Source organism: Ursus maritimus, unplaced genomic scaffold (assembly GCF_017311325.1).
Source record: "Ursus maritimus isolate PB19 unplaced genomic scaffold, ASM1731132v1 scaffold_17, whole genome shotgun sequence".
In the NCBI taxonomy this organism is placed as follows: domain Eukaryota; kingdom Metazoa; phylum Chordata; class Mammalia; order Carnivora; family Ursidae; genus Ursus; species Ursus maritimus.
The window spans coordinates 1,225,049-1,249,851 of NW_024424119.1; the positions used below are offsets into that span (position 1 = coordinate 1,225,049).

A 24,803-nucleotide genomic window follows, 5' to 3' on the forward strand; every position below is an offset into this window, starting at 1 on the left:
CTTCCTTGCGAGTGTCTCATAGCATCAGGAGGGCCTTATTTTTTCCTTTTTTAAGAAGATCAATTTAAATAGGTTTTCTATAAAAAGCCCTTTTTCAAAGTATTGTCCTTTACTGGTGCAGATTGTTAGGGTCATGTGCCTGTGAAGATGCTGTCAGTGGAGTCATGTGAACTTTAGGTTCAGGCTTCTTCTTTGGTTTGAATACAGTCATCGGAGTTAGACATCTGTAGCAAATTTTTTTTTTTTTTCTCACTGTCTCCTTTATACCCCATGGTTAGTTAGGAAAAAAGATCATCAGTGTAGGGATCAGATAATGATTGTAGCAATTTCTAGAACACCAGCCAAAGGTGGAATTCTGTCTCTAGTAATACAAGTAGTGAAACATACTCATGTTTATTTCCATATATCATCATGTTCATTTCTTCTTTCCCCTACTTTATTGTACCCAGCACAAACCATTTTCCCCTTAGTGTCAAAATAAAGGACAATTCTGACTAACGTAATTACTTCTTACTGTCCATTACTTTTGAATTTTAATTATCCTTCTCCATCATCACCTGTGTTGAGTGTAGCTTTTTGGAAGGGAATGGATTATACTAACACATAAGGAAAACTACTTTCCCCTGTGTCCTTATTTTCCCAGGTAGTTTATTTCGATGTTGGCCATCATAAATTGGCCTAGAGTTTCTCCATGGAGAGCAGTTCTGATTTCAATCAGTATGGCTTACAAAAATTTTAAGGAATTGGTTTAACAAAGTCATCTCAAAGGTTTAAGGTTAAATATCTTGCTGAAATATTGGGGTGATTGTAGCTTTTGCAGTCCTATGCTCTGTATTTTAATATGTGAAGGGCATAGTAAAAGGGTCCTCTGAGGATTTTTGAGAATTGAAAATAAAAAAATTAGAGAATTTTAGTGATGACTAAATATTTTTACAAGTTTCCCTACTAACAGTGGGGAATATTCTGTGTCCTGGAGTAAATTATATTTGACCCTTGAACAATACAGGTTTGAATTGTGTGGGTCCACTTAGAAGTGAATTTTTTTCAATAAATACAGTACTGTAAATGTATTTTCTCTTCCCTATAATTTTCTTAATAAAATTTTCTTTTCAGAACACCTGGGTGGCTCAGTCAGTTAGGTGTCTGCCTTAGGCTGAGGTCATGATCCCGGGGTTCTGGGATTGAGTCCTGCATTGGGCTCCTTGCTCAGCAGGGAGCCTGCTTCTCCCTCTGCCTGCCGTTCCTCCTGCTTGTGTTCTCTCTCTGACAAATAAATAAATAAAGTCCTTAAAAAATATATTAAAAAAATAAAATTTTCTTTTCTCTAGCTTACTTTATAGTAAGAATACAGTATGTAATACATATGTTGATAGACTGTTTATGTTATTGGTAAGGCTTCTGGTCAATGGTAGGCTATTAGTAGTTAAGTTTTGGTGGAGTTCAAAGTTATATGTGGATTTTCAACTGCATGAGGGTTTGGCCACTATAACCCCCAAGCTGTTCAAGGGTCAACTGTATTTATATCATGGAGCTCTTGAATGTTACCTCTGCCTTTTGCCTCTGTGTCTGGTACAGCTGGAAGTGAATGAACATCATCATTATTAGAAAATGATGAACAGTGGGGTTAGTGCTCATTAGTGCTCAAGTCCAGCTTCTTTTGGGAATTTTTCTACCCTAACTACTGGGCTTCTTTTGCATTCCTCATATACAAGTAGGTATATGTCAGTCAGGAACATAACTAGATTAGAGCATCTGAGAAGCTGTGTCTCTAAACAGCAGTCAGTGTCTTCTGCTGGTAAATGAGCATTTCTCTATTGAAGCTGGAATTTGACTCCGTAACAGGAAAACAGCAAAGGGAGAAAATATTGATCCAGCACCTCTGGGAATTTATGTACAGCTAGGAGAGAAGAGTCACCACTAAGTTGTTCTCAAAGGACTTTCGAGACTATAGAGACCGTTCTGGTTAGTGGCAGATCCAGTAATTCCAGAATCTGTAAGGATTTCCTGACTCCCAGCCTATTCTTCCCTGGAAGATTTTCCATGCAAAACACTGGTTGTTGGTGGTAGAGCAGAGGGGGGATATGTGAGAAAAGAGTGATGTTAGAACATAGTGTCTTTACATAAGAACTAGTATCTAATTCTTCTTTGTTTTTGTTTTTAGTGAAAAAAAATCTGAAATGTATACTGAACATTTTATTATTATTTATAATTGAAAAGCAATCACTAACCTGCGTCTGATTTTCTTTTAATTGAAATGCTTTTCAGTTACATTTTTCCTTAAGTTAGGCAGCTGCGCAAGGTGATCCTGAAACATGGGTTAATATTCTATATTTTTTTCTGTTTATTAAGTAATTATACAAATGTTGAATTAAAACATAAACTTGAAAGAGAAGTTTGGGTGGGTCCTTTTATTTTTGAAGCATTCCTTATATGTACCTATCCTCTTCTTGTGATATGTCAACATAATGGCATATTCCTGTTCTCCAATTTCAGCGCTTTGTGGTTGAGTACCTGTAGGGAAGGAAAGTGTGTGTGTAGCATGGGTGATCCAGGCAGGCTCCAAGAACAGCACTCTTGCCTCGCCTCAGAAGGTACTGGGAGTGAGGGGATGGACCCACTAGGCTTGGCAAGCTCAGAAATCTGCCACAGTATTTCTTTTTCCTTGGTTGGTGAAGTTGGGGGCCCGAAGGCTCTCACGCATTTCCCTTAATATTCCAGCACTGATACGGGATAAGGGACTTTAAGGCCATCATGATCCAGTACCAGCTTCGCTCTCCAGCTTCATTCCTCTCAACTACCTTCCGTGAATCCTCCTTTTCATCCATTCAAACAATTTTTTTTCCTTCTGAATGTAATCTGCTTTTTACTTCCATGCACTTCCCCCAATTATTGCTTTGCTTGTGCTACTCTTTTCTTTCTTGGATCATACTCAGCTCACCACTTACTCCTCCTTTCCTACCTCTGCTGCCCTGTTATATGCATACTTACTTAGCTTTAGAATGCCTCTTGTCACTTTATATTGTGCTTCATTATTTGTTTGTCTGTCTCCATACTCTCACTCCTTTCCTCTTGCCTTCCCTGCCTAATCCAAGGTTAACCCCTGTGGCTTAAATCACCTGTGGATCCAAAAGCAGGAAAGCCCTGGTGATCAGTATCTTTGAAATCATCCATTAGCCAAATACTTTCATATGATATATGCTTTCATGTTAAAGGAAAATATAAGTTCTTATCCAGGAAATATTCTCTGTATGTGTATATGTATAGGAAAACATCTAGTTTTCATTAGCTGGAGAAATATATATATCAGCTAACCCAGTTTAGTATTCCGACTGTGTAAGAATCTTCTTTACCACTGTGCCAAATCCTAGGACATTCTGAAAGTTAAAATGGTGCTGCTACGTTGCAGACACGGCCAATGCCTTGGAGACCTGAGGGCCCCCAGAGTAACGATATTCCAGTGGGATGGTTGCTTGGCTAGCACCACAGTGTGTATTTGTATTTGTTGCCTTTCTTCCTAGTTTGAGGTTATGTTTAACTCCTCATGCTTTTGCTGACTCGGGTTTTCAGCAGCAGCACTTTAATCGTGCTGACACAGACTCCAGACCTCCTCCTATACTGATATCCTGAACATGAATTTTGTCAGACCCCCTGCCTGACCCCTCATGGTTCATTCTTTGTACTCTGAAGCCATCATCCTGCATATATGTATGCATTACTTTTAAATTTACATTTGTTTCCAATGTAAATATTCCAGCTTTTCCTACTATGGACTTTGAAGGTGTTTACTGCTTTTGTACTTACTGTGCACCTAACTCCCTTGGTGAATTGATAAGGTTAATGTTTCTCAAGCAAGTGTGCCCTAAGGACAGCCCCATAAACACACAGGAGGCATCATGAACATGGTAGTGGCTGGTGCAGTAATACTCTACACAGTGATCCCCACCGTTGTTGGAGGCAGTTGGATTTGACATACTAATGCTGTCAAGTGGGGTTTTGCTGGAGACTTTGAAAAGTAAGTTGAAAGTTTATAAGAAAATATTCAAGATTATTATCAGGTGATCTTAATTTTGTTTTGTGTATTGGTAATTTTTCATATTCAAACATTTAAAAAAATGGGCAAAAATGTATTTTAAAGAGACGTGGAATGTCAATGTGTGATGGATTAGATTACCCAATAATCCTCCAATTACAAAAGAACTAGAAATCATTGATAAAATAGAGCAATCAACCTTTATACACGCATGGAGAGGCAAAACCACATGAAGTATTTCTGCCTGTCTACGGTCATGGTCACCTGGCTCCAGTTCTCTGTTAGCAGTGAGACCTTCCGTGCTTCGACAGCTGTGTTTGCAAAGTAGGGACGGGATAGCATCTGCCACATGGAGTTGTTTTGAGGGTTAAAAGACTCTGTGTAAAGCACTCAGAACACTTGTTGGCATGTAACGGATGTTTGTTGTTGTTGTGATATGATTATGAGCAGCAGGTGGAAGGTGACAGCTGAGCTCTCAAGAAATGAGGAAAATCCAGAGGGGATTCAGAGAGAAGTGACATCAGATTGGTAGGGGAGAGCTAATGCTGTGGCTAGGGTAAATATGCCGGGACTAGAGCGGAAGCTTGGAACTCAGAGTGAAGACCTCATACCCTCAGACACACAAAGCTGGACTCTTAGAAACCCTTAACAAAGGAAAAACAGCCAAAATGGACCATAGGCATAGGCAGAGGGACAAGAGGGCTTGCCACCTGGATCTGGGCTTGAATGGGAAAGGGGATATAGGTTAATAAGAGAAAGTTACCCTAACAATTCCTAACCATAGGACTGCCATCAAATAAATATATCTCAAGTCAGAAATTTAAAGTAAAAGTGGGTCCTGACTGTTAATGTTTCTAGGGCATCTAGCAGAAGCAATTAACAAAATCTTTTGAATCCACTCTGAAGTGGAATCTGGTTTATTACTGGAAAATAGACTCTGACTAAAATCCAGGCCTAGTTGTCCCTTATCAGGTGTTTTTGGGGTTTTTTTTGTTTTGTTGTTGTTGTTGTTTTAAAGATTTTACTTATTTGTTTGAGACACAGAGAGAGCATGGGCGGGGCGGAGAGGCAGAAGGAGAGGGAGAGGGACATGCAGACTCCCGCCGAGCAGGAAGCCCAACATGGGGCTTGATCCTAGGACCCTGAGATCGTGACCTGGAGCCGAAAGCAAGAGTCAGATGCTTAACCCACTGAGCCACCCAGGTCCCGCCCCCCTGCCCCCTTATCAGTTTTTTGACTGAGATTGGCCTCAGTTTCTTCTTGGGTGAAATATAGGAATTGACCAGAAATGATCGGGATTTCTAATTTACAGGCTCAGGAATGGATCTTTGGCATTTTAAATACCCTGAAATGACATGTGGTGATATGTTGAGCTCATATGATTTCTAGAGTAATTATACAGAAAGATTGAAAGACACAGATACCCATCTGTACCATGTTTACCCAACTGCAAAGGTGACCCCACCTACAAATTTGAAAATTGACAAGATTCAGATTAAAGCTCTGATATGGCTCTAATTTTCTCTATTCTGAACTGTCTGGATAACTCTTTATAAATCATCAGTTCAGGAAGTGCAGTATGGTAATGAGCTGCTAAGCATCTCTTTGAAATTAAAGACAGCTTAGACCCTGATCCCTATCTCTGTAATGTATGCCTTGAGGGTTAGATTAGGAGTGTGTTTCAGACAATGTTACAGCAATTTATTTTTTTAGACAGTCTGTCTCTATTAATATTATAATTCATTTAGTAATGGATTAAATATTTAAATGTAGACATGAAAGAGATGGAAATTGCTGTTTTAATTAGAGATTATTCTTGGTGTTTGACCATTATTTAACCCATTTAACCTAGGTTTTCAGTTATTTTAAAGAACAAAATGTATACATTTAAGTACAGTTAAGTAAGGAAAATCTCAGGAACACAAGTCTGACAAAATTTGATTACTTTCCCAAATGATTTTCTCTGTTTCACACTCCTTTTGTTAAAATGCTCATGTTTATAATGCAGTTGCGTGCTGAATTGGTCAGAAGCACATTTTCCCACGACTAGAACTACCCACTGATTTCACTTCATTGGAGATTTTTGTTTTCTTCTGGGATTGCCTGATATTTCCTGTGGTATTTTCTGAAATTTAGCCTGGGTCATTCAGTCATTGTAAGTACTACTAGTATACAAGCTAGTTCCTGGGCCCTTTGCAATTATCCCTCTAACAAAAGGACTTTATTTATTTATTTATTTATTTATTTATTTATTTATTTATATGTTCAGTTAGCCACTGTATAGTACACCATTAGTTTTTGATGTAGTGTTCAGTGGTTCCTTAGTTACGTATAACACCCTGTGCTCATCACAGCACGTGCCCTCCTTAATACCCACTCCCCCTTCAGATTTCCCTCCCTTCCCCTATGGTCCTCTGTTACACATATGAGTGAAATCATATAATTGTCTTTCTCTCCTAGACTTACTTCACTTAGCATAATCCCCTCCAGTTCTTTCCATGTCAATGCAAATGGTGGGTATTCATCTTTTCTGATGACTGGGTAATACTCCATTGTATATATGTACCACATCGTCTTTATGCATTCATCTGTTGAAGGGCATCTCGGCTCCTTCCACAGTTTGGCTATTGTGGACATTGCTGCTAGGAACATTGGGGTGCATGTGCCCCTTCTTTTCATTACATCTGTATCTTTGGGGTAAATACCTACTAGTGCAATTGCTAGGTCATAGGGTAGCTCTATTTTTAACATCTTGAGGAATCTCCATATGGTTTTCCAGAGTGGCTGTACCAGCTTGCATTCCCACCAACAGTATAAGAGGGTTCCCTTTTCTCCACATCCCTGCCAACATTTGTTGTCTTCTGTTTTGTTAATTTTTGCCATTCTGATTGGTGTAAGGTAGTATTTCTTTGTGGTTTTGATTTGTATTTACCTGTTGGCTAGTGATGTTGAGCATTTTTTCATGTGTCTGTTAGCCATTTGTATGTCTTCTTTGGAGAAGTGTCTGTTCATGTCTTCTGCCCATTTTTTGACTTGATTATTTGTTTTTTGGGTGTTGAGTTTGAGAAGTTCTTTATAGATCTTGGATACCAGCCCTTTATCTGTAGTGTCATTTGCAAATATCTTCTCCCATTCCATGGGTTGCCTCTTAGTTTTGTTGACTATTTACTTTGCTGTGCAGAAGGTTTTTATCTTGATGAAGTCCCACAAGTTCATTTTTGCTTTTGTTTCACTTGCCTTTGGAAATCTGTCTTGAAAGAAGTTACTAAGGTGATGTTGAAGAGGTTCTCCTCTAGGATTTTGATGGATTCTTATCTCACATTGAGGTCTTTCATCCATTTTGAGTTTATCTTTGTGTCTGGTGTAAGGGAATGGTCCAGTTTCATTCTTCTCTATGTAGCTGTCCAATTTTCCCAGCACCACTTATTAAGGAGACTGTCTTTTTTCCTTTGGATATTTTTTCATGATTTGTCAAATATTAGTTGACCATAGAGTTGAGGGTCCATTTCTAGAGTCTCTATTCTATTCCATTGGTCTATGTGTCTTTGTGACAATACTATGCTGTCTTGGTGATCACAGCTTTGTAATATAGCTTGAAGTCAGGCAATGTGATGCCCCAGCTTTGTTTTTCTTTTTCATCATTCCCTTGGCGATTCAGGGTCTTTTCTTGTTCCATACAAATTTTAGGATTGTTTGTTCCAGCTCTCTAAAAAATGCCAGTGGTATTTTAATAGGGATGGCTTTGACATTATTTAGAATTGGCTGTTTCACTTTACCTTTGGTAGATAGTTGTTTTAGGGGAGAATTGTGCCCTTCAGTCCCTGGCATGCTGTAACTCCCTCCTTTCTGACAGAATTGGTATAGATGTGGCAGTATTCATTTTATTTCTTTTATTTTAAGGATTAAGTGGATATGCTGACCAAATATAATAATGATGTCTTTTATTTATTCAAACTTTACAAATATTATTTAAGTATTAAATTAGATAACAATTTTAAATATTGAAAGCACCCATTTGTTTGTTTTGCCAGATGGTAATGAGTACATGACTGTTTATGGTGGCAACCAGAAAACTTGTTCTAGTCTTTCCTTGGCTGTTAATGGCTATGTGGCCTTGGAGAACAAAGTCATGTAATCTCTCTAGAGCTCATCTTGTTTCCTCATCTCATTAATAGTTCTAAAGTTTCTTTCAGACCCTAAAGTTTCATTCAAACTTGAGTCCTGTGAAAATATAATAGGAGAAGATACTGTGTAGTCCCTTGCCCCATGTTAGCCTTTCATTGAAAAGCAAAATAGTGAAGTATAGGAACATCCCTCATCAACAGTGTTTCCCCTCTGTAAAAAGTTCCCTGCAATTAAAAAAACAAAACAAAAAAACGAATGCTATTTTATAACAATTGTATGTCATGCTCCAGGCATTATTAATTTTTACATAATGATCTCTTTGTTCCATCAATTCTTATTAGCTTGAGGTAATATTACACTTTCATAATAAGCACAGTTGTATTTTTATCTGTTTAAGCAATAAAACAGCAACTTCAGCAGATTACTAAGTAGATTGGCTTGGAATGTTGGTTGATAGGTCACAGCCAATGTTTTCCTGCATTATGTGGACATAAAACATTAAATGTTGTTGGCACTCAGATTTAATGGATATTTTACCTAGCACTCAGCTGTGTAATAATTGTCAGGCATTCTCCGTTTAGCTTGATTTCTTTGTCAGTAAATTCCATCAGAAGCCCCAATGGCATCAACTTTTACTGCAATATGGGGAATAAAAATCAAAACACCTTGCTTTTGTTACGCTAGTGGCTTCATAGGGGTTAGAGGGAAAAATGCTAGCTTTTAACTTACATAGTTACTTTCTGTATTTTTTAGAATCAGTCTTGGAACTTTTTTTTTTTTCAGAGCAAACTCTTAATAAAGCCTATATATATAATACATATGTATATGTACCAGAAACATTCTTTTTTTTTTTTTCCTAAACAATGGTTGGCATGAAGTCTTATGATCAAGCATCTGAGTGTACTAAAATCATTGGGTTTATAAAATGATAGTCAAGACTTTGATTCTCTTGAATTCATGTGTTTATTGTTACTCTTAAAGTCTGGTAGAAACATCTGAGAGATAGCTTTTGATAGTACAATTATATGGTTCATTCCATACTTTAGAAAAATAAATTACTGTATTAGGTTGAAATGTATGAAATTTCTAATATTTGATTTTTTTTCTCTACAGAAACTGCAGTTTCATACAACTTAATGTATTACTCTACATTTCCTTACACTTATACACAACGCCTTTCCCTGGAGACAAAGATGTCTTAACCCAATAGGCCATTTAATTATCCCATATTTTGTACCATATTTTCTGCATTTTTATTTCCACCTTTTGTTTGGTTGTGGAACTATGAAGATCAAGTATAAGTGTGCAAAGTTTACATAGGTTTTAAAATTTAATTTTATGATTACTTGATGGCCTTCATTTTCTTTGTTTTGCTTCTGACTATTGGAAACTTAGTTCCGAGCTAGCAATGTTCTCTGCATGTTCATATTTGGGGACCATTGTCCTGGATCTTAGGAAGGGACTTTTCATTGCTGAGGTTTGGGAGTGGTTGCTTAAGTGACATGTGTAAGGCTCCCAGAGAGTGAGTGATTAGGAATCTGATATGATTAGGAATGATAATAGTGATTATCATCATTTCAGTTCTGTATAGTGTTGTGGTTTTTTTTTTTTTTCTTTTCTCTTTTCTGCGTCTTAGTTTCCCAGTTTTAGGAAGATAATGAGGTGACTGCTTTTTTAATATGTATCAAACAGATCTCTAAATTCTATGCTGATATTCTGTTGTTTTATTGCTTATGTTTTGTTTTGGGGAAGCATTTTCAAGATTGAACCATGCAGCGATTTTTACAGTGCTAATAAAAAGGAATAGAAACTTAAGGAAAAAAGGTTTGCTATAATGTGTGAACATGTTTGAATATTACTCAAATATTTCCATAGTTGTTAATGTCTTTTCTTGAGGAAATATACTTTATAATACTTGTAAGTACGTTTGCCAAAGATCTGGGGTAACAATCTTTTTGGGAGAGAAGAGTGAGTACAAAGAACCCCAAGAGGGACTGAGTATGGCATGTTTGAAGAGCATCAAGTAGTATAGCTGACAGGACTACCTGATGGCTTTGGATGTGGAATGGCAGAATAAACATTTGCCGCCGTGTCCTCTTACTTCTGTGCCTTCTCTCAAGTAGTCAGTGCCCTTGTTTCCCTAGAAGTTGGCATCATGGGCGCGCCACATGAAATTCTTATCTGTCTCCTTTGCAGCTGTTTTGTTTAAAATGCCGAGCAATTCCCCTCTCAGTGCTTGGGTCAAAATGTCTCAGGATCCTGCTGTCCTTTACATAGATGACCATGGCTGACTTTTAGCTAAAGGGAGCTTTTTTTTGCATGTAAATTTTAACATGCCGGTGGTTCTTTGCTTAGAGATCTTGTTCAGTCAGTTTTTGACTTCGTATTATAAATGCTATAGATAATGAAATAGTTGAGGAAACTGAAGGTTTCTCCCATGGGAACTTTTGAACTCTTTGAAGGCAAAGGACTATTTATTTTTATTTCTAATTTTCAGCATTTGTCATATTGCCTAGCACACTGTGAGTTTCATACGCTCACTTTTTCACCTGTCTTTGATTTGATGCTCAGAATAAGCATCTTTTGCTACCATGTTGTCAGCTAGTTATCCAAAGATAGGCCAGCTTTCCTTTAGGAGTTTTCTTCTCCCCATCCCTACCACAATGTGAGAATTGACCATGCTGCTTTCTTCCTATTGTATACATCATTAGTAATTGTTATTTACTATTCTTGAAGGTATGTGGTATTATCATCATTATTCCTGTTGAGGAAACTGAGCTCAGAGACTTTATTTCACTTGTTCAGGGCCACAAGGCTGGTAGTTGGTAGATAACAGGCTTTAAATCTGGTCTAGTTTCCAAGTTTGTACTCTTTTTACTTTATCACATTAGGAACCCCTGATAACAGCCCCAGTACTGATAAAAAAAGGTGAAGTGAACATATATAAATGTCTAAGAACTGGCCATCTCTGTCGAGTAGTCCCTCTTTCTGTCCATGTGTATTGTAAGAATGTGTACATATGTGAAATATGAGCTAACATTCTTTAACGAATTTAAGTAACATTGGTAATGCTAAAGTTCTCCATGAAACCCATCTCTGCAGAGCTACTGTAAGTATCAGGACATTTTTGTGTAATAGGAATTTTGAAGGAATGTACTTTGGAATCAATCTTTCTTTTCTTTCTTTCTTTCTTTCTTTCTTTCTTTCTTTCTTTCTTTCTTTCTTTCTTCTTTCTGAGATTTATTTATTTGAAAGAATCGGTGGGGAGGGGCAGAGGGAGAGGCAGAGAGAGAATCTCAAGCAGACTCTGCACAGAGCACAGAGCCTGATACAGGGCATGATCCCACAACCCCAAGACCATGACCAGAGCTGAAACCAAGAGTCAGATGTTCAACTGACTGCTCCACCCAGATACCCCTATTTTTGTTGTTTCAAACAGTATATTGAATGGGTTGTAATGCATCCTTTTGAAATGTTTTTGACATCTCTGTTATTGTAATGTTATGTATAAAGAATAAGACTATGTCTAACCATTTAGTTTAAGAAGTGCTTTAGAACTGGGGCGCCTGGGTGGCTCATTTAGTTAAGCATCTGACTCTTGGTTTCAGCTCAGGTCATGATCTCAGGGTCTTAAGATCCAGCCCTGTGCCAGGCTCTGTGCCCAGCGGGGAGTCTGCTTGAGTTTCTCTTCCTCTCCTCCTGCCCCTCCCCTGTTTTCTCTCTCGCTCTAAAATAAATAAATAAATCTTTAAGAAAAGAGAAGTGCTCTAGAACTAAAACAATTCTGTGTTATCCATTATTACAGTAGCATTTTAGGGGATTTCATTTTCCCTTAGTACATAATTTAATTTTTCCTCAATGTCAATACTTCCCAGTAAAACCATACCTTAAAGTCCTATAATTTTTTCTTTTTTGTACTTTTGAACACACCTTTACAAACTTTTAAAACTCAGCAATTCATAAAATCATTAAAATTCAGTTTTACACAGATTATTAAGTAGTCTGTATAGGAACAATAAAGTTCCCACGTTTGAATGTGTTTATTTGAGTAGTTCATTTATGCTCTTGTTCCTCTCTCCTCATGCTCCTCCCCCACAATTTCTTCCAGGACATTTGAAACCGTATATAATGCCTCCCAGGACTGAGATTTTGCTCAAGTACCTGAAAAATAACAGATGCTGCTGTGCTCTTCATAGCAGAGAATAATGCTTGACCAGCCAAAACACATCGCTAGAACATAGCCCCAGCAGCAAAATGCTTGTGGTGATTGGTAAAGGGAAAATCATACTGTAGTAGAGTAGATGGCTTTTCCCATCTGTTGGATTCCATCAGTTAAGTCCTGGCAACGGCCCTTCAACAATGGCCCAAATGTTTTTTGTTGAGAAATCTACTTTTACTTAGTAAGCAAAATTTGTTTGAAAAGACTGTACTGAGGAGTAAATAAATCTGACATATGTCTACTTTTAAACTGTTTTCCCAGTTCGTAGGAGCTACCTAATATTATTTTGACTGCAGGGTTTTTTTTTTTAACTTTAAAGATTGCATGTTTTTATAATTACAAAAACTTACAAATCCCCTTTCCTTTATTCCAGACTTTTAAATATATTTTATAGAATTGAAATCATATAGCTTTGTGTATTTTAAATTTATTAATGCAATATTCATATTCATTTAGTATTATGTTATATATGTATTTATATTTATGATATTTCAGTGATGTTCTTCATCCTTTCTAGGGGTACCTGGGTGACTCAGTTGGTTAAGAGTCTGACTCTTGATCTCAGCTCAGGTCTTGATCTCAGGGCTATGAGTTCAAGCCCTGCATTGGGCCCCACGCTAGGCATGGAGCCTACTTAAAAACAAAAAAACCCCACAGAACATCCTTTCTAATGATGGCATAATATGGCCATGCCACAATTTATTTATATATTTCTGAATGAGCACTTTTGGGGGGGGTACTTTTGTAAAGGACATTAATCTTTCTTTATCATAAATAGTATTTAGTGATGTTTTTGAATGAATGGGAGAATAAAGGTTTTTTTTTTCCTCTGAAAATGTAGATCTTTTGATAGAAATGTTTATATAGTAAGAGGTAATTGGGTACCTGTGTAGATTAGTTCTACCTGTTCCAATTTGTCTTGCCATGTTAAAAGTTTAATATTTAAATAGGGCGTATATTTTAGGTAATTTTCTAGATGAAAATTTTCTGGATGATGTTTGCAAAGATTATGCTGCAGACCCCGCAGGTTAATGCTGGAGACCTAGAAGGGAAGGAACCATCATCTGTTGAAGCCCTAGCTCTTACATAGTAATGGGTAGCAGCATTGTAGCTGGTATCTCATATAACCTGTTGGAAAACCTTGTAATTTATGAAACCTTATGCTCATTTTGCAGGTGAACAAAGGTTTAGAATTACAACCAAACTTTAAGACCACACAGATTGCATGAATGAAACATTATTTTATGTTATTCTAATAGGTTGGATTGAAGCTCCATTCTTGTATCTATGTTTCCCTCAGAATAGTTGCAAAACCATTGGTCTAGACCACAAAGTCAGGAGTTTGTTACACTTCTTACCTAATTTATTATATTGTTTAGCTGTATGATATTTGCCATAGACTTAATCTTATGTTCACTTCAACTAATATTTTTAAATATTATATTTTTGTTTCATTCTTTACTTATATAAACCTGTTTTTTAGTTATGAAAAGCAATGTTTGTATGAAAAGCAATGTAAATAATTTTATACAGGAAGTAACCAAAAATAAATACTTAATCATTAAAATTAGAAGTGTGTATCTGTAATAATCCATAAGATCACTTGTCAGTGGCCCCTACTACACCTTGGGAAGTTTTATTAATTTGAAAGAAAAGTTGCTCTCTGAATAATGGAGCATACCCCAAATGAGTAGAAATGTTCAAGAGTCTGTGAATATCTTAAGATTCTCAAGTGAATTGCAGGAAGCCTGACTTGTTTTTTCAGAACCAGAAAGTATTTAGGATATCCTGAGCTCCCAACTTTGTAATACTCAGTAGGATTGAGTCTCTTCCATGCAATCCCTTTCTGACTGCTGTGGAGTCATTGGGTCAGCATCAGATGTGCTACTGGCCCTCAGACTTTATATTACTTACTGACAAGACACATTTCTAGTCATCCCTTTGTGACTGGAGTCAATCTTTGAAAAACAATATTGTTTACGGTCCTGAAGAGAGGACCAGTACTCCAAGTGCCAGTACTTCTGACAACAAATGTTTGGGTTATTTTTCCCAATGCAACCATTTCCTTAACTCCCCAGACACCAATTGGGTGTCCTACAATTTAGTTCATTTCTTACACTAACAACTCAGAGTTAGCACAGCCCCCACAAATTAAGGGCTCAGTGCCACAAGATGCCTCCACTTTAGACACCAATTGCAAGCCTTTACTCCTGATCAATGTGCTATAAAGTCTGGGGGTTCCTACAACTCCCTTCTCAGGTTTGATCATTTGCTGGAATGGCTCACAGAACTCAGGGAAACACTTTACATTTACTGGTTTACGACTCAGGAACAGCCAAAAAGAAGGACTGTACAGGGCAAGGTATGGGGTGGGGGAGTATGTGCAGAACATTCATGCCCTCTCCAGGTATGTTGCCCTCCCAACACCTTGATGTGTTCACCAATCCTGAAGATCTCTGAACCCTGTTGTTGTTGTTGTTGTTTAAATTCAAGTATAGCTAATGTACAGTGTTATATTAGTTTCAGTGTACAATATAGTGATTCAGTAATTCTGTACATTACTCAGTGCTCATCATAAGTGTACTCTTAATCCCCTTCACCTATTTCACCCATTCCCCCACCTTCCTCCCCTCTGATAACCATCAGTTTGTTCTCTATAGGTAAGAGTCTGTTTCTTGGTTTGTCTTTATTTCCCTTTTTCATTTGTTTTGTTTCTTAAACTTCACATATAAGTGAAATCATATGGTATTTGTCTTTTTCTGGCTGACTTATTTCACTTACCATTATATTCTCTAGATTAATCCATGTCATTGCAAGTGGCAAGATTTCATTCTTTTTTATGGCAGAGTAGTATTCCATTGTATATATCTATATACCACAACTTCTATATCCGTTCATCTATCCATGGACACTTGGCTTTCTTCCATAATTAGGCTATTGTAAATAATGCTGCAGTAAACATAGGGGTGCATATAGCTTTTCAAATTAGTGTTTTCATATCCTCTGGGTAAATACCCAGTAGTAGAAATACTGAATCATGTGGTAATTCTGTTTTTAATTTTTTGAGAAATCTCTATACTGTTTTCCTGGAGTGGCTGCCCCAGTTTGCATTCCCACCAACAGTGCATGAAGCTTCCTTTTTCCACATCCTCACCAACACTTGTTCCTTGTGTTTTTGATTTTAGCCATTCTGGCAGGTGTGAGGTGATAGCTTATTGTACTTTTTATTTGGATTTCTCTGGTGATGAGTGATGTTGAGAATCTTTTCATGCGTCTGTTGACCATCTGGATGGAGAAATGTCTGTTTATGTGTTCTGCCCATTTTTTAGTTGGAGTATTTGTGTTATGGGTGTTGAGTTTTATAAGTTCTTTGTATATTTTGGATACTCTTTATTGGATGTGTCATTTGCAAATATTTCTTTCATTCAGTAAGTTGTCTTTTAGTTTTGTTGATTGTTTCTTTTGCTGTGTAGAAGCTTTTTATTTTGATGTAGTTCCAATAATTTATTTTTGCTTTTGTTTCCCTTGCTTCAGGACACCTATCTAGAAAAATGTTGCTAGGGCTGATGTTAGAGAAATTACTGCCTGTGCTCTTTTCTAGGATTTTTATGATTTCAGTTCTCATATTTAGGAACTTAGCCCATTTTGCATGCATGGCTTTTATGGGGGCTCAATTTTCCACATGGTTGAATAAATCATCATCAATTGGCAATTTAACTCAATCTCCAGCCCCTCTCCCCTCCACTGAGGTCAGAGGTAGGGTTGAAGTGCCAACTATCTAATCATGCCTTGGGCTTTCAGGATTCATCCTGGACCTATCTAGGGGCCCCCAGCTACCAGCCAGTCATCTTATTAGCATGCAAAAGACGTTTTGTCAATTTTAAGATTCCAGGAGTCTTAGAAGCTCTTGTGTCAGGAACTAGGGACTGAGACCAAATATTTCATCCAATGGTGCTCTTCTCACCCATATCATTCAAGAAATTCCTAGGGTTTTAGACACTCTCTGCCAGGAACTGGATGAAAGACCAAATATGTTTCTTTTTATATCACAATATCACAGCAAGTATCATTTGAATAGCAAACGCAGAGGATTATTTTGGAGATGCACTTAAGATACATTGATGAAGGATGGGGTGAGTTGTAAGCAGGCTGCCTACGAGGGGCTGCTTATTGTGATTTTATCTAAGTGGCAGAAGTGTGGTTGCCTCTTAGTGCTGTCACATATGTAAACCAAATACTGTTGGTTTACCTCTTAATTCTTCTTGAGCCCCTTCTTGGGTTCTGTGTGCATATCTGTTTCTACCACCTTTCTCCAAGAGCTTTTATTTCTGCCAGAAATATTCAGAATTAGAGGCAAAGTTTGGTTTCTTAGGTTTAAGTCAGAAAAATTTTATTTTTACTTTTTTTTTTAATTTTTAAAAAATATTTTAAGTAATCCCTATACCCAACATGGGGCTCAAACTCATGACCCCAAGATCAAGACTTGCACACTCTACTGACTGAGCCAGCCAGGTGCCCCTAATTTTTAGTTTTGTAAGGTTTTATTTTAATTCCAGTTAGTTAACATACTGTTGTTATATTAGTTTCAGGTGTACATTATAGTGATCCCACAATTCCATACATCACTGGGTGCTCATCACAACAAGTGCACTCCTTAATTCCTATCACTCATTTCACCCATCCTCCCTGGGAACCATCATTTTCTTCTCCATAGTTAATCTGTTCCTTGGTTTGCCTCTTTCTCTTTCTTTTTCCTTTTGCTCCTTTGTTTCTTAAATTCCACATATGAGTGAAATCATATGGTATTTGTCTTTCCCTGACTTATTTTGCTTAGTGTAATTTGCTCTGGCTCCATCCACATTGTTGCAAATGGCAAGATTTCATTGTTTTTAATGGCTGAGTAATAGTCCATTGTGTGTATGTACCACACCTTCTTTATCGGTTCATCAGTTGATGGACATTTGGGCTCTTCCCATAATATGGCTATTGTTGATTATGCTGCTATAAACATCAGGACGCTTGTGTCCCTTCAAATCAGTATTTTTGTATCCTTTGGGTAAATACCTAGTAGTGTGATTGCTGGATCATAGGGTAGTTCTATTTTTAACTTTTTGAGGAACCCCCTTATTGTTTTCCAAAGTTGGACCAATTTGCATTCTCACCAAGAGTACATGAGGGTTCCCTTTTCTCCACATCCTCACTGTTTCTTGTGTTTTTGATTTTAGCCATTCTGACAAGTGTGAGATAACTCATTGTAGTTTTGACTGCATTTCCCTGATGATAAGTGATGATGAACATCCTTTCATGTGTCTGTCAGCCATCTGGATGTCTTCTTTAGAGAAATGTCTGTTCATACCTTCTGCCCCCTTTTTTATTTTAAGTTGGATTATTGGTGTTTTGGGTCTTGAGTTTTATATGTTCTTTATTTATTTTGGGTACTAATCCTTTATCAGATACATAATTTGCAGAAATCTTTTCCCATTATATAGGTTACCTTTTAGTTTTGTTGATTATTTCCTTTGCTGTGCAGAAGCTTTTTATTTTGATGTTGTACTAATTGTTAATTTTTGCTTTTGTTTCCCTTTCCTTAGGGGACCTATCTAGAAACAGGTTGCCATGGCTGATGTCAGAGATATTACTACCTGTGCTCTAGTCTATGATTTTTATGATTTCAGGTCTCACATTTAGGAATTTAATCCATTTTTTATTTATTTTCATGTATGATGTTAGAGAGTGGTCCAGTTTCATTTTTTTGCCTGTTGCTGTCCAGTTGCCTAGCACCATTTGTTGAAGAGACTGTCTTTTTCCCATTGGATATTCTTTCCTGCTTTGTCCAACATTAATGGACTATATAATTGTGGGTTTATTTCTGGGTTTTCTGTTCTGTTGATCTCTGTATCTATTTTTTTGTGCCAGTACCATACTGTTTTGATTACTACAACTTTGTAATATAACTTGAAGTCTAGAATTGTGATGTCTCCAGCTTTGCTTTGCTTTTTCTCTTTTTTTTTCTTTTCCTTTTCCCTTTCCTTTTTCTTTTCTCTTTTTCTTTCTTTCTTTTATTGTTTTTTTTTTTTTTCAAGATTGCTTTGGCTATTTGAAATCTTTTGTGGTTTCATACACTTTTTAGGATTGTTTGCTGTAGGTCTGTGAAAAATGCTGTTGGTATTTTGATAGGGATTGCATTAAGTGTGTAGATTGCTTTGGGTAGTATAGACAATTTAACAATATTTCTTCTTCCAATCCATAAGCATGAAATATCTTTCTATTTCTTTGTGTCATCTTCAGTTTCTTTCCTCAGTGTTTTATAGTTTTCAAAGTACAGGTGTTTCACCTCTTTGGTTAGGTTTATTCCTAGGTATCTAATTATTTTTGGTATAATTGTAAATGGCATTATTTTCTTAATTTTTCTTTCTGCTGCTTCATTATTGGTATGTAGAAATCAACAGATTTCTGTACATTGATTTTGTATCCTCTGACTCTACAGAATCTTTTTATCAGTTTTAAAAGTTTTTTGGTGAAGTCTTTGGGCTTTCTATATAGAGTACCATATCATCTGCCAGTAGTGAACGTTTGACATCTTCCTTGCCAATTTGGATGCCTTTTATTTACTTATTTGTTGTTGTTGTTGTTGTTGTTGTCTGATTGCTGTGGCTAGGACTTCAAGTACTCTGTTGAATAAAAGTGGTGAGACTGGACATCCTTGTCTTGTTCCTGACTTTAGGGAAAAGGCTCTCCATTTTTCCCCATTGAGAATGATGTCAGTTGTGGGTTTTTTATAGATGGCCTTTATTACATTGAGGTATGTTCCCTCTAAACCTACTTTGTTGAGTATTTTTATCATGCATGGATGTTGTACTTTGTCAAATGCTTTTTCCATGTCTGTTGAAATGATCATATGTTTCTTATTCTTTCTCTTATTGATGTGATGTATCATTGGTTGATTCATGAATATTGAATCACCCTTGCAACTCAGGAATAAATTCCACTTGATTGTGGTGAATGGTTTTTTAAATGTATTGTTGGATCCTGTTTGCTAGTGTTTTGTTGGAGACTTTTGCATCCCTGTTCATCAGAGATATTGGCCTCTAGTTGTTGTTTTTTTTTCTGGTGTCTTTATTTGGTTTGGGTTATCAGGGTAATGCTGGCATCATAGAATGAATTTGGAAATTTTTCTTCCTCTTCTATTTTTGGAATGCTTTGATAAGAATAGATATTAACTGTTCTTTTTTTTTTTTTATGTTCAGTTAGCCAATATATAGTACATCATTAGTTTTTGATGTAGTGTTCAGTGTTTCATTAATTGAGTATAACACCCAGTGCTCATCACAACATGTGCTCTCCTTACCTATCTTAACAGTCCTTTAAATGTTTGGTAGAATTTGGCTGTGAAGCCACTGGTCCTAGACTTTTGTTTTTGAGAGTTTTTTGACTACTGGTTCAATTTCTTTGCACTCAAAGTTCAGTCTGTTCAAGTTTTCTATTTCTTCCTGTTTCAGTGTTGGTAGTTTATATGGTGCTAGGAATTTATCCATTTCTTCTAGGTTGTCCAATTTGTTGGCATATAGTTTTTTATAATATTATCTTATAATTATTTGTATTTCTATGGTGTTGGTTGTTATTTTTCCTCTCTCATTTGTGATTTTCTTTATTTGGGTCCTCTCTCTTTTTTTCTTGATAAGTCTGGCTAGAGGTTTATCAATTTTATTGATTTTTTTTTTTTTAATGAACCAGCTCCTGGTTTCACTGATCTGTTCTATTGTATTTTTAATTTCTATATCATTCATTTCCACTCTAATCTTTATTATTTCCTTTCTTCTACTGGTTTTAGCTTTTTTTTGTTATTCTTTTTCTAGGTCCTTTAGGAGTAAGTTTAGGTGGTTTATTTGAGATTTTTCTTGCTTTTTCAGGTAGGCCTGTATTGCTATAAACATCCCCCTTAGAACTGCTTTTGCCGCATCCCAAATGTTTTGGACTGTTACATTTTCATTGTAATTTGTTTCCATGTGCTGTTTCATTTTTCCTTTTATTACCTGTGTAACTTAACCTCTATGTATTTGTGGTCTTTCCAGACTTTTTATTGTGATTGATTTCTATTTTTATAGCATTGTGATCAGAAAAGATGTGTGGTATGACTTCAGTCTTTTTGAATTTTTGGGGGTTTGTTTTGTAGCCTAAAATGTGATCTATTCTGGAGAATGTTCCATGTGCACTTGAAAAGGATATGTATTCTGCTGTTTTAGGATGGAATGTTCTGAATATGTCTGTTAAATCCATCTGGTCCAGTGTGTCATCCAACGCTATTGTTCCTTGTTGATTTTCTGTTTAGAATGATCTGTCCATTGTTGTAAATGGGGTGTTAAGGTCCCCTACTATTGTATTATTATCAGTTATTTCCTTTGTGTTTGTTATTAACTGTTTTATGTATTTGGGTGCTCCCATGTTGGGTGCATAAATTTTTACAATTGTTTTATCTTCTTGTTGGATTGTCCCCTTTATTATGTTATAATGTCCTTCTTTGTCCTTGTTACAGTCTTTATTTTAAAGTGTATTTTGTCCAGTCTAAGTTATTGCAATTCCTGCCAGAAAGAACTTTTTTTTTTTTAAGATTTATTGATTTATTTGGCAGAGAGAGTGAGGGAGCATAAGCAGGGGGAACAGCAGAGGGAAAGGGAAAAGCAGGCTCCCCATGAGCAGGGAGCCCAATGTGGTACTCGATTCCAGGACCCTGGAATCATGACCTGAGCCGAAGGCAGACACTTAACCATCTGAGCCACCCGGGTGTCCCCAAAAGAATATTTTTAATACTATTAAAAATAACTGTTTTAGTGTATCGTGTGCATGATCTAGGAGCTTGGTATTTTGCCTATAGGCAAGTTCTTTTATAACGTAATACAGCTTATTGTTTTTTTTAGTGTTGTGGCAACTGAAAAATTTCAGAACAGCTGTTTAAGGTGCTGGTTATGGCAGTAACAATTTCAACAGGTTACCTCAGTATATTTATCCAAGGTAAAATGTATTTTCCCCATTCCCCCATCATAGTAGTGGTTGTTAGGGAGCTGGCCATCCTTCATAGGAGGCCACCTAAGCCATTGCTTACATTTCCTTACTCAGGACAAAGTTCCCGAAAACATGGTGTCTAGAGCTGTGTTATAACCTGCTTCTATGAATTCTGTATAACAGCTTATGTAAATTTAAGGGATTCCTGTGTGTTTGGGTTCATGCTTTTCTTAACTGTATTTTACTCACTACAGCGTAATGGGAATATTTTTGTGAGTTTAGATTGCCTTCATGAAGTAAGAGACTCACCTAGAAAAAAGAAAATGAAGTTCTATTGGCATACAATTTGTTTTCTAATATAGCTAACAAACCTTGCAGACCTTAATGAAGGAACTGAGAGGGAAGTATGCCTTCTTCCAGTATTGACTTGTTTTCTTTTCGTTTAAGGATCACAAGTTGATTAAGGAAAGCAATTTACAAAATTCGTGCCTGGCTGTGAGAACAGAGTCTGCACTAGTTTTATTAGGGCTGTATTTGTTCAACAGTAACTCTGTGATACTAACATTTTTGATGAATATTATATAGCTATGTTTATGTTAATGATTCTCAACCTTTTTGCTCTCAGGACCCCCATGCCCTTAAATATTTTGAGGACTCCAAAGAGGTTTCATTTAATCTTGTCATGTCCTTTCCATTCCTTTTCTTTTTCCCTTTCCTTCCCATGGGTTCACCTTATCAATACTTATTTGCTGGAAATTAAAACAGGAAAAATTTTAAGCATATTAATTCATTTAAAAGTAGCAATAATAAATTCATAAATAGTTACATTTGTTTTCATAAAAAATAGCAATATCCCCAAACCATAAAAAACAAAGGGAAGAATGGCAATTTTTTCACTTTTTTTTTTGCAAAGGTGTTTAATATTAGATTTAATGAAAATAATTGGATTCTTACATCTGTTTCTGCATTCAATCTGCTGCATTATGTTCTGGTTGAAGTACATGAAGAAGGTCCAGCTTCACATAGATATGTGCTTGAAAGGGGTATAATATTTTAATAGCCTTTTCAAATAATTATGGATGTTCTTCTTTGACACTACACCAAAAGTTGGCATCTGTTAGTTTTTTAAAGATTAGTTGCAATATGGAATCTGAAATCACATCAGTGAACTCTTCATACTCTATTAAGCTAAAGATTCACTGGTCCGTCTTGCACTGCAAGTGACTTTTACACATGCATGATTTTGGAACACCATGCATTGGTAAACATATCTGAGTTGTATAGATCTCTTTATATAATATTTAAAAATTATATTTGATATTATCGTCTCCAGTTCCAACAGAAACAACTTTAAGTATTGGGAAGCTGTCAAGATTACAATAGTGGATACAGGGGCACCTGGGTGGTGCAGTCGTTAAGCATCTGCCTTCGGCTCAGGGCGTGATCCCAGCATTCTGGGATCGAGCCCCACATCAGGCTCCTCCGCTGGGAGCCTGCTTCTTCCTCTCCCACTCCCCCTGCTTGTGTTCCCTCTCTCACTGGCTGTCTCTCTCTGTCAAATAAATAAATAAAATCTTAAAACAAACAAACAAACAAAAAACCAAAACAATAGTGGATACATAGTTCCCAGAATTCTAATTTTGACTGATAAGCTTGAATTTACCACTGTCAACAAATACTCCGAATAGTTTTTTTTTTTTTAATTAAAATGACAGGTTTCCTCTGTTCACTTTCATGAAAATTCCTGCCAGACCCAAGTCTGACTTACTATATTTTTCTTTTAATCATTCTTTCAAGTAAAAATGGTGTTCCATGAAAGAGACAGCTTATTCAACTTGCAGTTCAACTAATTGCACATGCACTTATCCCCAAGACAACTATCGAACTTTATTGTGCAGCAGAAGTACTTTATGCATATATCCCATGTTTATCACAAATTTAATAAAATTGTTGCCAGGGTTACATAGGCAAATAACGCCTTCATGTTATTATGAAAGTATTTTTGACTATACAGACTTTATGAAACTGTGCTGTAAGTCTCTGAAAGTCCACAGACCTTACTTTGAGATCTGTTGGTACACTATTAGCCCTTCTTTTGTTTTTGTTGGGAATACAATAACTGCTGGTAATGTTTTCACAGATTTCCCAAACTTTGGTGCACTTACACCAAGGGATTTTTCATTTGCCCCGCTGTGTCCTGAATCTGTAGCAACCTGGCATTCAGGATGAGACTCAGAGCTGTGCACAATCTTCTGATAACAATCAGATATGCTGGTATAAAAAAAGATATAATTTTAGTAATAAAAACATTGGTATTCATTAAATGCCTCCTGTGTTCATGTATTTTTATGTTTGATAATATCTGCCCTTGCCCTTTCCTTTTACGATTATATTGTGAGAACTAATTTGATATTTTATTCATTCATTCATTCATTCATTCATTCATTTATTTAAAGTGGGGGAGAGAAGGTGTGAAGGGGAAGAGAGAATCTTAAGCTGACTCCATGTCTAGTGTGGAGCCTGATGCAGGGCTGGATCTCACAACCCTGAGATCATGACCTGAGCTGAAAGCGAGTTGGACGCTTAACTGACTGAGCCACTCAGGCACTCTGAACTAATTTGATGTTCAAAAATGTAAGAATCTATTTTTATTGCATGGCATATTTTAAAATGATCATGTTGTTTAAAATGATAATTATGTAATAATGAAAGTACAGTGATGCATTTAGAGGTTCATTAGTCAACTAGTTGAAGAAAGGGAGGAAGAGAGGAAATTCCTAGGCATAATGATGCCAAATGTCAAAACGTTTAAAAGCTACAATGGAAAAAACATTTTTCCTCTAATGTATATTGAAAGTGGAAGTATCTTTATTTTAAAGTAAGTAGATGAAGGTTTACTTAATGGAACTAGGAACAGGAATAGATGCTGAAAGGGAGAGTTTTCATTTGAAATAATGAGATGATGAAAGTTTTTAGATATCCCAGAGGGACTTCCCCCTCCCCCCAACATTCTTGGTTCCCTCCGGAATTGAGATTTATAGTTAAATGAATGTTATAAATCTAAGAAAAACAATAGCCAGATTAGTCTATCCTTGAACATGCCATGGGTCAATTTGGTAGGCAAGAGTTCTTGGAGATGGGGGCAATGAAGAAATTTCAGGAAGAAAGTATTTACTTTCAAGAATGTGCCAGTGTTTTTGATTTTTAAAGCTAAATTAAAATGTGAATAATCACCATATACTTGTAATTAAGTGCACTCTCTTCCTCCTCATGAAGTATTGCAACATTTAGTTGATAAACAGATCAAATGAAAATAAGATGATTGGATGGATTTTACACAATACTATATATAGTTATAGGTCACTTTGGACTTTACAAAGAACTCCAGCACTTTAGGTTTGAAAAAGAAGTTTTACATTTACTATTTCG

The 24,803-nt window shown here is 36.5% G+C and overlaps 1 protein-coding gene across 7 annotated transcripts in view; it reads left to right on the forward strand.

Moving 5' to 3' along the window:
- The window catches only part of KDM4C (lysine demethylase 4C), a 430,083-nt gene that overhangs the window by 252,743 nt on the left and 152,537 nt on the right, over positions 1-24,803 (forward strand). The gene's annotated exons all lie outside the window — the stretch shown is intronic.